General features: G+C 41.0%; 1 long non-coding RNA gene across 1 annotated transcript in view; it reads left to right on the top strand.

Moving 5' to 3' along the window:
• LOC148006981 (uncharacterized) overlaps window positions 1–12,659 on the top strand; it is a 40,423-nt gene extending 27,764 nt beyond the window's left edge. Inside the window, exons 2-4 of the long non-coding RNA XR_015645639.1 lie at window positions 8,215–8,288; window positions 8,757–8,878; window positions 12,286–12,659. This is a non-coding gene — a long non-coding RNA (uncharacterized LOC148006981). The remainder of the gene's footprint in view (window positions 1–8,214; window positions 8,289–8,756; window positions 8,879–12,285) is intronic.
• Window positions 12,660–12,919: the final 260 nt, after the last annotated feature.

Genomic DNA, 12,919 nt, shown 5'->3' with positions numbered 1-12,919 from the left:
CATTAAATGTAAAACTATGGTCCATATGTCATTCTGTGGACTATCATAAAGTTTGCTGAGGAAGAGTTCAGGAGCTCCAAAAGAGAAAGGACCACAGTGCCAGTTCAGCATTGCCCTGGTTCCACTTGAGTTCTAAGGTGAAAGTCGATGATTTTGACATTTCCATTTATGTCCATCATAAACTTATCAGGTTTAGATTCCCTGTGTACTATACCCTGGTCATGGCATTAGCTCACAGTTGCAATTATTTGCCTAAATATTTTTTGCCCTTGTCCTCCTCTAGGTGGCCCCATTTTCAGGTGTTTTGGTAAAGCTGTTGTCCTTCCACAAGCTCTTACTTGTAGAAGTGAGATGCTGTTCAGGTAGTCAACCATCATCATTGTCTCTGCCTTGGTCATGAGTGACAGGCACCATTGCTTCTTTAGAAGCAGTTCCATGGCCATGGGTCTGCCACTGAGGCAAAGGCGTTGCTCCTGCGTCCCCTGGGCTTTAAGACTTTGTTTTGAGAGTGGAAGTGTCCCTCATCAGAAATTTGCCTGGGGCTTGGGTGTGGGAACTCCTCCTTACTATGTGGAATCATTGTAGCTAAGAATACTACAAATATTCCCTAGAAATAACTTAAAATTATAGAATAAAAATGATGAAAAAGATGTAGAGAAACTGAAGCTACAATCACTGCATGTGTTAACTAAAACTGAGCAAAATGTCTTGTGGACTGCAGTTTTTTGTTTTGTTTTTCTTGCTCTCTCAAGAGGGCAACTCTGTAGTGCAATAGATCACATATTCAGGTGATGTCATGGGAAATAGTAATTGGCCAAATAAAGGCTACAGCCAGTGTTTGGGCTATGGAAGGAAAAGATAGAGCTGAATGTTTTGGGGTAGGGAGAGAAAGAAGAATAGAGACGGAATATTCGGGCAAGAAGAAGATGGGGGAGGAAGAGGTTGAAAATGGAGCAGCCCCATGTGTCTTGCACGAGCCACAAGAAGGTAGAGATGTCATAAATGGGCAATAGAGTAGTGTCGTGGTGTATTTGTCTGATCTAAGCACTCAGCTTGTAGATATATTACTGAGTTTTCTGGTCTTTGCATGGGCCTTTTGGGGTTGGAGATTTACCCCTATAAATCTGGCTAGTATAAGCCTCTAGGGTTTTCATTACAAAAGACTAACGCAAGTCCTGTGAGAGGAGCATTATCCAACCTTCTGCAGGTCAGCCAGAGGTGGTGGATGGGATGAGAAATGCAAGCAGTAGTCCAAGCATTTCAGATTAAAGGTGTTTGGTTAGAGTAGCAAACTAGCAGCAGGGACCAGGACAAGATGGCTGCATAGAGCTAGCCAGGTGGGGTGAGAAACACCACTACTACCAGAGCATAGCAGGAATTTGCATTCCTGTGTTCTCATTGCTGCTGTTGTTCTCACTGAAGCTGATTATTCAGTGAATTCAGGCGACACTGCTGGCATGGATGTATGTTTGTCCAGTGTGGGTCTCATCTGAAGTGGCCGGAAGAAGAGAAGAACAGCCCTCTTCGCTCTTCTGCCTTCTCTTTGGCAAGATAATGGCCAAAGGTAAACACAAGGCCATTGGAGGATGTGGAGACCAGTGTGACTAGGGTGGGGTAGCTTCCACTCCTCTTCAGCTCAAAGGTAATGCATCGTATACATCAAGGGTAGGGAATAACTGGATTCGATGTGTGAGCCTCTGTTGTTCTGCCCTGCACCTGGAGAACTTGCCTGTACAGTAAGCCACATGATCCCATGGTTTGATTATATGTTGTGATATCTTAGGCTCTGTACCCAGTATGTTCTATTTCTTCCACAATTGCAGGGTCTAGCCTGACAGAGCTCAGTCCTTCATAGGGATTTGGGAAAGCCTTTCAATCTTCCTTTAACCAGGGGTACATCATCACATCTGTGACTGTCAAACTATATTTCGTGTTGACTATCATTAAGAGGCCAAGAGGTCCTACATCTCTTCTGACACCCCACAGAGGTTAGGATACATACTTGCCACAACCGGTCTTCAAAACTGTAGTATGAAGACAGAGTAAAATCTGACTTTTTTTAATCTACCATTAAATGTAAAACTATGGTCCATATGTCATTCTGTGGACTATCATAAAGTTTGCTGAGGAAGAGTTCAGGAGCTCCAAAAGAGAAAGGACCACAGTGCCAGTTCAGCATTGCCCTGGTTCCACTTGATTTCTAAGGCAAAAGTCGATGATTTTGACTTTTCCAGTTATGTCCAACATAATCTTATCCAGTTTCAGTTCACTCGGTACTATACCGTGCTCATGGCATTAGCTCACAGTTGCTATTATTTGCCTAAATATTTCCCTGCCCTTGTCCTCCTCTAGGTGGCCCCATTTTCAGGTGTTTTGGTAAAGCTGTTGTCCTTCAATAAGCTCTTAATTGTGGAAGTAAGATGCTGTTCAGGTTGTTGACCATCATCATTGTTTCTGCCTTGGCCATGTGTGGCCTACACCAATGCTTCTTTACAAGCAGTTCGATGGCCATGGGACTGCTAGGGAGGCGATGATGTGATATCGGGACCTTGGCATTGCTCCTTAAGTCCTTAAGACTTTGTACTGAGTGTGGAAGTTTCCCTCCTCAGAGATTCTGCTGGGGCCTAGGGTTTGGGAAATCCTCCTTACTATGTGTAAGCATTGTAGCTAAAAATACTACAAATAATACCTAGAAGTAACTTTAAAAGTGTAGAATAAAAATAATGAAAAAGATGTTTGGAAACTGAAGCTATCGTCACTTCATGTGTTAACTAAAATGAGCAAAATGTCTTGTGGATTACTGTTTGAATTTTTTCCTCTCAAGAGGGCGGCCCTGTAGTGCAATAGATCACATATTCAGATGATGTCAATTGAAATAGTAATTAGCCATATAAAGGCTACAGCCTGTCATTGGGCAATGGAAGGAAAAGATAGAGCAGAATGTTTTGGGAAAGGGAGAGAAAGAATAGAGATGGATGATGCGGGCAAGAAGAAGAAGATGGGAGAGAAGAGGTGGAAAATGGAGCAGGCCCATGTGGCTTGCAGGAGCCACAAGTAGCTAGAGATTTCATAAATGGGCAATAGAGTAGTGTAGTGTTAGATTTGTCTAATCTAAGCACTCAGCTTGTACTTATATTATTGAGTTTTCTGTTCTTTGACTGGGACTTTTGGAGTTTGAGATTTACCACTATAAATCTGGCTAGTATAAGCTTCTGGGTTTTCATTTCAAAAGACTAAGGCAAGTCCTGTGAAAGGAGCATTATCCAACCTTCTGCAGGTCAGCCAGAGGTGGTGGATGGGATGAGAAATGCAAGCAGTAGTCCAGGCATTTCAGATTAAAGTTGTGTGGTTAGAGTAGTAAACTACCAGCAGGAACCAGGACAAGATGGCTGCATAGAGCTAGCCATGTGGGTTCAGGATAACCACTGATACCAGAGCATAGCAGGAATTTGCATGGGTTTAATTTAAAACTTCATGCAATAGAAGATGTTGCCTGTGGTAGTCAACAATCCACTAGGGAGTTAGGATTCTTGTCCTAGGGATGAGAGAATTAGATTCCTGAATGAGCAGAGATGAGTCAAGTGACTCCAGCACATGGGAATCTTAATCAAACACAGTGATAGACAGACCCAAATCAGGCTCTGAGTTCTCCTCTTGTAAAAAGAATCAGTATAATAAATGGATCCAGGCAGAGAGGGAGACTGAAGACTGCCTACTTTTAATGAAGTTTGGTTTAGTTGTTGCTAATTTGGTGTAATTTTGTTTAAAGATAGAAGAGGACACAATTTTGGCCAGAGTCACCTGGGGAATTCCTCCTGAGGTTCAGAGCTAACTCAGGGCAAATGGGCCCAGATTATCTGGGAGCTCCTGCTGTGCAGGGACAAACTGAGCTAACAGAAAAACTACAGCCTCCAAGGCAGACAGCAGAATTTGGATAAGGATGAAATCCTCTAGGAAAGTCTCAGTGTCTCACAGGATTCTCATATTCTCTCAAAAGAGGGTTAAATGTCCTGTCTTGGCAGATTAGAAAAGGCCCGAAAAAACTGTTTCTACTCTGCTTGTTTGGTTTAGTTCCCTCGTATGAGTATTTAATTTTCGAAATGTATGTGATTTTGAATTTTCTGGTTATTTTACTATTCCTCTGGGAAAGATGTCAACCTAAAAATCTTTCTGGTTACTGGCTAAAGCGCATGCTAATTTGGGAGAAAGACCTTATGTTTCTGCTTATAGGAAAAGTAATTAGGCACTGGACTCCTTCCAGGGTTCTCTGGGTCAGAAAGGGCAGATGAGCCCCCCTGAAGAACTAGAAAATTCAAGAGAACCAAGCAAGAAAGGTAAAGATTCCTTATGCCATTGTTCACAATGCATGAACGAAGACTTATGATTAGTTATTATTAAATTTGGCTCATAAAAAGACTATCTTTTCACATGCTTAAACAAAGAGCAGTATTTCATCTTGAGTAGTCAAGGTATTTCATGTTAAACTGGTTCACAATTGGCTTAGCAATCGAGCCTCAGGATGCAGAGTAACACAGCTGCATAGAGCTAGCCATAGGGACTGGGTGAAACTCTGATGCCTGTGTTTAGCCAGACTTAGTGTGGGGTTATTTTAAAAATTACATGTAACAAAAAGTGATTGAAAGAAACTAAAGTCAAAGTTAGGAAAATAGAATAAAAATTATGGAAAAGATATCAGGGAAAAAGCTAAAGTCAAAAATCCCAAGTAAAATTCAAACAAATAACCCACCTTGTATTCTGTTCAGAAAAGTCACGAAGCTCTCTAGAAGGAGACAAGACAGGATGCAGCTGTTGGGCTATCTCAGGCAAACTCTGCACCAGAGCACCTGTTCAAAGAGATTAGAACATCATTATTGTATCATGGATGTTTACTGGGAGAATGGAATGATTTCACAGCTGAGTTGTGGAATTCTATAGATCTATAAAATAACCTCTGCAGTGGATAATATAAAGTTATGAAATATCTTCCAGCTTCATTAATCAGAACTATAAATTTTCAATCTAGCCCATGGATGCTGATGGTAACTGTCGCTTCTGTTTCCGACCCGCAGAAAAGAGCGACTACACAGCGTTCTTTTCAAAGCGGTTTATTCAGGAACCTTACAACATGCAAACAGGAATCTTTCTTTTCTTTTCTTCTGTCTCCCTCCCAGCCCAGCCCCCGAGCACACTCCCTTATATCCTCCCTCAACTCCGCCTCCTCAGTCCAGACTGCATAATCTCAGTTCATAGGTCCACGTCACATGGCCTGATCTTGCATCATGGTGCACCTGCACAGCTCTCACAATGGACGTGGCTAGTTTCAGGTGTGTGAGGAAGTCAGATGCTAGTCACGAGACTTAGCTGCAGTCCCAGGCGCCATCTTGGGACTACCGCCACACCCGCTCCCCACAGGTAACTGTGATTTCAAGGTCATTTCCAATCATCTATGTTAAGTGTTTTGACTCAAGGAAACTGGCATTGCCATAGATGAAATCAGTAAAAGGCATATTTATTTCTTCTTTGCCACATAACTAGACAAATGTCAGTTCAAAAAGTTGCGATTATTTAGTGTACTTTTTTCATCTCAGTTACTTATGTATTTTTTCATTTATTTAAATTTCCATACATGTATACAGTAAAATATGGTCATATCCACCCTAACATCTGTCCTCCAACTTCTACAAGATTCCTCTCAGAATCACCCGATTGACTCTATAGCCCTGGTTGGTCTGGGACTTGCTGTGTAAATCAAATTAGCCTAGAACTCACAGAGGTCCACCTGAATCTGATCCTGGGCTTAAAAGTCAGCACCACTAAACCATTCCTCTGTGTGTGTGTGTGTGTGTGTATGTGTGTGTGTGTGTGTGTGTGTGTGTGTGTGTGTACAGAAATACACATACACACATTTTTTGTATCCCAGTAAGCCCTATTAGTGCTAGTCATACATGCATACTGTGTGTACAGACATTCACTGGATTATCAGAGTCCTACCAGTGGCTTGTCCCCAAGGAAGAGTGAATTTCTATCAGCTGTTGTTAACTGCAGCTCCTCATTTGATGCAAGGGCTTATAAGTTCTTCTCCCACCCATGCACGATGTGCAAACAAATGACACAGCCACCTCTGTCACTTTACTCGGTTAACATATACTAATAAAATGTTATGGTATTTTCAAATTTATATGTACCTGTATTGTATATGTATAATGACACATTGTATATACTTGTAATGGCTATTCTTGGTTGTGAACTTGACTATATGTGGAATGAACTTCAATCCAGAATTGGAAAGCTCACCTTTGATCCTGATTTGAGGCTGGGAGACACAAATTTCTGAACTGAATCTTGGCATGGAGATCATGAGGCAAAGTGGCTGTGAATCTCAGGAGTTTAAGACAAGGAGATCTCTGAGTTCAAGGTCACCTAGGACAAAGCAAGTCCCAGTTCCAGCTGTGGTGGTACACACCTTTAATCTGGGACACACCTTCTGCTGGAGATTTATATAAGGACATTGGAAGAAGGAAGAGTCTCTCTTTCATCTGCCTGCCTGATTTGTAGGACTGAGCCACTGCTAGATCCTTGGACTCCTATCCATACCTGTTGCTGATCATTGTTGGGGAGTTGGACTATAGACTGCAAGTCATCAACCAATTGTCTTACTGTACAGAGATTTCCCATAAGTTCTGTGTCTCTAAAGAACCCTGTATAAGACAATTCTCTTTTATAATATATAATTTCTATTGATAGATAATGTAATTTATTTTTTTATTCATAATATTATTATATTCATCCCTATGTTTATATGTAAATAAAACACAGGTTGTATGCCTATGAAACAGTAACACACTGCATACTTGATGACTGCTGTCTTTTCCCTACTCCCTACTGCAGGGGAGAAAATGGACCATTCTCATCAATGAAAAAGGTAAAATAAAATGTTAACTATTGGCTGGAAACACAGATGGTTTACACATAAAATTACATCTTCTTGATTGCTACTTTAGAAATTTATCTTCATTTCCTGAAGTCACTTTTTATGATACATTACTATATCAAATACTATCTCATAGTTTTTAAGGTAAGTTAATTTTATTCTTGGTACAAAAGTATACACATAGTGTTGTGCAACTTCCAGTAATATCCGGGTAGGGCTTCATGCACATGACTGTATGGTTTAATACTTCCCTATGTGATCCAAAGCTCTTTTGTTGTCATATTATGATCTCTAAGCAGAATATTTTTGATCCTGAAATTATATACAATACCTAACTTTTTCTAAAACACTTCATTAGCTCTCCATAGAATGCTATTTAAGTGTGTTTGACTGTTCGGTCCCAGGATATGAATTCCAGTAGAGCACTTTCTGGATAATATTTCCTTACAAAGTGCTGTTAACTGCTTCCTCCAAGAAGTTAATTTCTTGTCTTGAAATTTAAACCTTATGTTTAAATAGAAGATAGAGAAGGCAGATGCTGGATTATTTAGTACCAAGCTGGTTTTCTGTCCTGATATGGGTAAGGGCTAGTCACTTGAGGTGTTTCTCATTCCTTTGGATTTGTAGCTGTTTCAGACTTTATAAATAATCATTTTGAGTATTACAAGTCTATGGGCATTTTCTCACCAAATTGTCCATTTTTACAGGAGTATTTTTCTTACAAGTTTGGAACCATAAAATAGAAACTTTCCTAACTAGTCAAGCTACTAGGGTGTATGTGGGCAGGGTTTTGCACATTTCCTGCTGTGTGATTTAATTGTGCTGTTCTGACCATTTTTTTTGCATAGGCTGCTGGCCAGTATAAGCTGGAAATCTATGTTAAATCGTTGTCCAAGGAGGTATTGCAGATGTGGTCAGTATTTGTTTTAAAGGAAACAGTGAAAGGCATTCTTCACTCGAGCTTTGTGAAATAATGTGCAGATGCTTATGGCTGTGGATACTGTGTGGTGTGAGGAATGCTGTTGTGCACTGACTGTGTGGTGTGAGGAATGCTGCTGTGCACTGACTGTGTGGTGTGAGGAATGCTGTTGTGCACTGACTGTGTGGTGTGACGAATGCTGCTGTGCACTGACTGTGTGGTGTGAGGAATGCTGCTGTGCACTGACTGTGTGATGTGAGGAATGCTGCTGTGCACTGACTGTGTGGTGTGAGGAATGCTGTGGTGCATTGACTTGCTGCCTTTTTTCTTTTCTCCCTACCCCTGCATCCTTCTGGTGGTTCAGGTTGGACAACTAGGTGCCCATGACCAAGTCCTCATTGTGGATGGATTTAGTCTATTTGGACATTCTCAGGAAAGGTATGACTAATTGTTTCCTTTAAAGCCTCAACTGATTGGTTAGTTTTAATGTACTGAAGTGATATTTTGCGTTTTGAAATTTGAATTCAAAAAGTAGTGATGTAAAAGATCTTTGTGTTTACTCACCTTCCTCAATAATCCTAGTTGTTAGAGCACATGAATCTCATTTGTGTTCACTCATAAGAATGTATATTAGTATAGAGTATTACCTTAAATAATTATATAAATATGTACACATATACTTAGAGCTTGTAAAATGTTTAAATATCTTAATGTTAATGTTATAGAATAGAATATACTTACCTGTTTTATAATTAATTATCATAAGTGATGTGGACAGGACATAATCTTCTGAAAGCCTGGTTTATTTCCCCAAACAGCAACCAGGCTGAGGAACCTAAGCACAAGTATTCTGAACATAGACTCTACTGTGACAGTGACCGCTGTTTCTTTATATTTTCTTCCTAGGGCAGCAGAACTCATGACTAGTACCAGTCCCATGGTTACCCTGAAAGTTGCAAATCAAGGCATCCTCTTTCACTGCCTGTCCACCTTTCTTACCCAGCCATTGTCCTCCATGGTGCAGAGAGGTAAGAGCTAGTGACTCAAGCCAGGTTAGCCAACATATAGTGATCCTGTATTGGGATATGGCTACTCCTAAAAGTTATCAAAATCTGGGGCTGGAAAGATGATTCAGTATTTTACAACACCAGTGTTATCCCAAAACTCTAATTTTATGGGATTTAAAGCACTTTTCTAAGTTCTCTGGACATGAGTCAAGCATTCGTGTGTACACATGCTGGGCAAACACTCATACACATAAATTATTTTTATAAAGAGAGGCCCTAAAATTCCCATGTAGTAGCTCCTACCACAGCTCTTGCTCAGCTCTTCAAGGAAGAAGTTAGTTGAGACTGAGTGCATGATTTTGAGAAATACTTCTGGATCATGATTCAGATCAGATCTAATGGTACAGTTTCCTAGATATAGTTACAGTCTGTTAAGTGCAGTATTGTGAACTCTCTTCTGACCCTGCCTCAGCTTTGGAACCTGCACACCTTAGCGCCTAACCTTTGTAGCTACAGTATCAACAACAATATCAGTGTCTGACAGCCTAGAATCCTGTATACTAAAGCGAGGAACAGGAAACAATCCTGGCTAGACCATGTGTTGGCATATTAAAGCAGAACACCATTTACAAACTCAAAGAGGGAAGTGGGTAACGAATGAGTCCCGGGTGAGCAGACAGGAAGACTAAACTGTGAACAGGCATTGATAATCACACCAGGGGACAGCACCATGTGATGCTGTCATACTGATTGATGGAAAATAATATGTGAGTTATCAGGTGAGAGAAGAGTAGTTGAGTACTTTTAAATATTACTCGAAAAATAGTTACTTTGTTATTTACAAATTATAAGTCAGATCTGAGAAAATAAATAAGGTCAATTTCTCCCATAGATACATACTAAGTGAATGAAAAGTTTTTCTAGACAATATATGTAAAAGCTTTTCAAAATGTTCGTATAAAGCTATTTGTGGTGGCATGTACCTTTAATGCCAGCTCTAAGGATGCAGAAAGAGGCAGATTTCTGTGACTTTGGGGCCCTCCTGCCTGTGTACTGAATTCCAGACCAGCCTCAAATATATAGTGAGACCCTGGGCTATGGTTTCTTCTGATTGCTTGCTCGTTTTTGCATTTTTAGGCTGGTCAAAGAATGTATATAAAAGATCACCCTATTATACCAAGAGCAGTTATTAAATATAAGAATTTTAGATGCATCCTTTGAAGCTCTTCATCTTAGAAAAAATGACGGAGAGAGAATGAGTGAATTGGCTTTGGTTTCAGTTTCAGATCGTTATAGCTCAGGTAAACCCAGAGCACAGAGTGAAGTTTTTATGAGTTTTATTTTTCTTGGATATTTTATGTATTTACATTTCAAATGTTACCCCTTCCCATGCTCTCCCAACCCCCTGCCCATGCTTCTATGAGTATGATCCCGCTCCCACCCACCCATTCCCATCTCAATGCCCTGTTCAGCTTGCAGCTGAATATTACACTGAATATGGGGACCCCAATGGAGGAGTTAGAGAAAGAACTGAAGGAGCTGAAGGGGTTTGCAATCCCATAGGAAGAACAACAATATCAACCAACCAGACCCCACAGCTACCAGGTAGGAAAACATGAACTCATGAGTACACAAGGAGGGATCCATGACTCCAGCCACTTATGTAGCAGAGGATGGCATTATCCAACATCGATAGGTGGAAGAGTAAAGGTTTTGAGCTCTATAATAATTCAGCTCAAAACGGCTCCCCAGAGAGTCCTCAAGAGCCTTGGACAGAGCACAGTCATCCAACGAAGCTGCCTGGTAAAGACAGGCTGATGAAAAACAGAGCAGATCACCCTTTCAGCTCCAATGTGACAAGTAAGAAGAGGCATTCTCTAAGTCACCTTGTCACCCAGATCATTGTTTATACTTTGATCATTGTTTTTTGTGTCCCTTGGCCAGCTAGAATACAGTTTTCATAGAGGTCTCATATTAGTCCAAAATTAGGATTTTATTTGGAAAACCCTTGACCTTATAGATCAAAATGCACTGTAAATGTGTCTTCAAAATGGATCGGGTTTCCAAGTTAGTGGAGATCATTTTTACACTTAAAAGAGTTGCTAACAAAGTAGTGAGGATGGAGTATACTGAATAGAGACCCCAACGTCCAAAAGGCTTCAACCTCCAAAAGGCTTCACGTATTTACTCTCATGTCTCTAGCCCAGATCTCATCTGGTCCTGGAGAAAGTCCTTCTCCTGGTCTGTGGCGTCAGGAGACTTGTAGGGGTGCGTGAAGCCGACTTCTGGTACATCTTTGTCTCTGGCTCAGTGCTAAACATCCTGCCCTCAGTGTATGATGGGTATGCCATGGCTCCTGCATTTAAAGGAATGTTGTTATGTTTATTTTACTTGTTATTTAATGTGACACTTGGGTTTTTAACACTATTTCTAATACATCAGCCTTCTATCCCTGGAGAGAAGTGTGCATATAGCACTAGAACAGCAGCTAACATCTGTCTTCACTGGAGAACTCTGCACTGAGGTCTGAGATGAGCTGGAACACTTTCTTACTTGAGAAATATCTGACTTCTTTGATACAGTTCTCAACAAATTACATTAACTATCATTCCTGAATTTTGGTCATTTAAGTTTATTTCTATTACACTAGTCAAATAAGTTAATGAATCGGGGAACATGAGAATTAGTGTAAATGAGTAAATAAGAAAATTTAAGATTTTTTTTATTGGGGTTGGGGATTTAGCTCAGTGGTAGAGTGCTTGCCTTGGAAGCGCAAGGCCCTGGGTTCGGTACCCAGCTCAGAAAAAAAAAGATTTTTTTTATTGAAAGCATAAGGTCAAAATTACATTTTTTATCATGGCTTTTAAAATATATTCTTTAAAAAACCATTTATTTATTTATTTATTTATTTATTTATTTTATAATCCAATATTAGCCCTTCCTGTCTTGCCAATAACCCCTCATACAAACCCGTCTATCACCTCTTCCTGAGATGGCAAAGCTCCTTTTGGGGTGTCAACCCCCATGATTGCTTTTTTAAAGATTGTAAAACAGATCCCCGAGGACAAAGTTCACCTTTTATGCAGTTTTATGAATCTCATTGTTTATTTCTTTACATTTCACAAGAACAGACCCCTCTACGTAGTCCTGAAGCTAGGAGCTAAATTGCAGGAGTGACAATGCCACAAACAGCATGCATCAGTGTATAGAAAAATCTTTTTATTCCTTTGTACACACAGGTACAGCTGGTTACTTGGAGAGTGAGCCATACAGCAGTGTCAGGTCTGGTTATACACCCATTCCTCAGTTTTCTTACCTCCTCTGTGAGAAAGAAACATGCATGAAATTTTGTTAATATCTCTGGTGAGTCTCTGAAGTATTAGATCTTCGTCTTTTCTTTTCTCGGTGTGTTACCCCTTCGATGGAAGAACTTCAGGAAGAGTTTTACCAACTTGAGCTGCATTGAGTAGTGGCCAGCATGGATCTCTAGTGTGACAATGATATGTGGATCCAGAGCTCCTCAGTGGACTCTATGACATCCAGCCAGGAGCACCTGAAATATTCCTCCAAGTCAGTTACCCCTGCTTCCACTCTACCAAGAGTGGTCCTGGCCATTGGAAAACCCAGCAGAGGTGCTGCCCACCCCTGTGACTGTCTTCCAGCCCATATGAACAGACCTCCCTCCACCACCTCCTCCACCACATGTCCACCTACACCAGTGGTTTTGATGGCATTTCAGTGGCTTTGCCCCTCCCACCACCTTCTGCAAACAAGGCAGGATCCCAGTCTGCTCAGGTGGCTGCTGGCTAGCAAAAAAGAAGGAGGAGCAGCAGTGGTGGTCTGAGATATAGAAGGCCTGCCTGGATAAGGAAGCAGAGAGGAAGCACGGGGAGCAGGAGAAGAATCTGGGGCAGATGCACTCTCATTCCCTGATCCCTGCTTCCTTATCTCTTTTGGCCACACCGGCCCAACCAGGAAAACCTTCCACACTGCAGAGGCCCCAAGAAACAGTTACTCTGGAGCTGTAGCCCCAGCAGCAGCCCCCCACTATTGAGCACAGGA

This window comes from Rattus norvegicus, chromosome 1, assembly GCF_021556685.1.
Source record: "Rattus norvegicus strain SHRSP/BbbUtx chromosome 1, alternate assembly SHRSP_T2T, whole genome shotgun sequence".
Taxonomy (NCBI): domain Eukaryota; kingdom Metazoa; phylum Chordata; class Mammalia; order Rodentia; family Muridae; genus Rattus; species Rattus norvegicus.
Note: the sequence above shows the minus strand (reverse complement) of the source record. Positions and strands in the feature narration are given on the sequence as shown.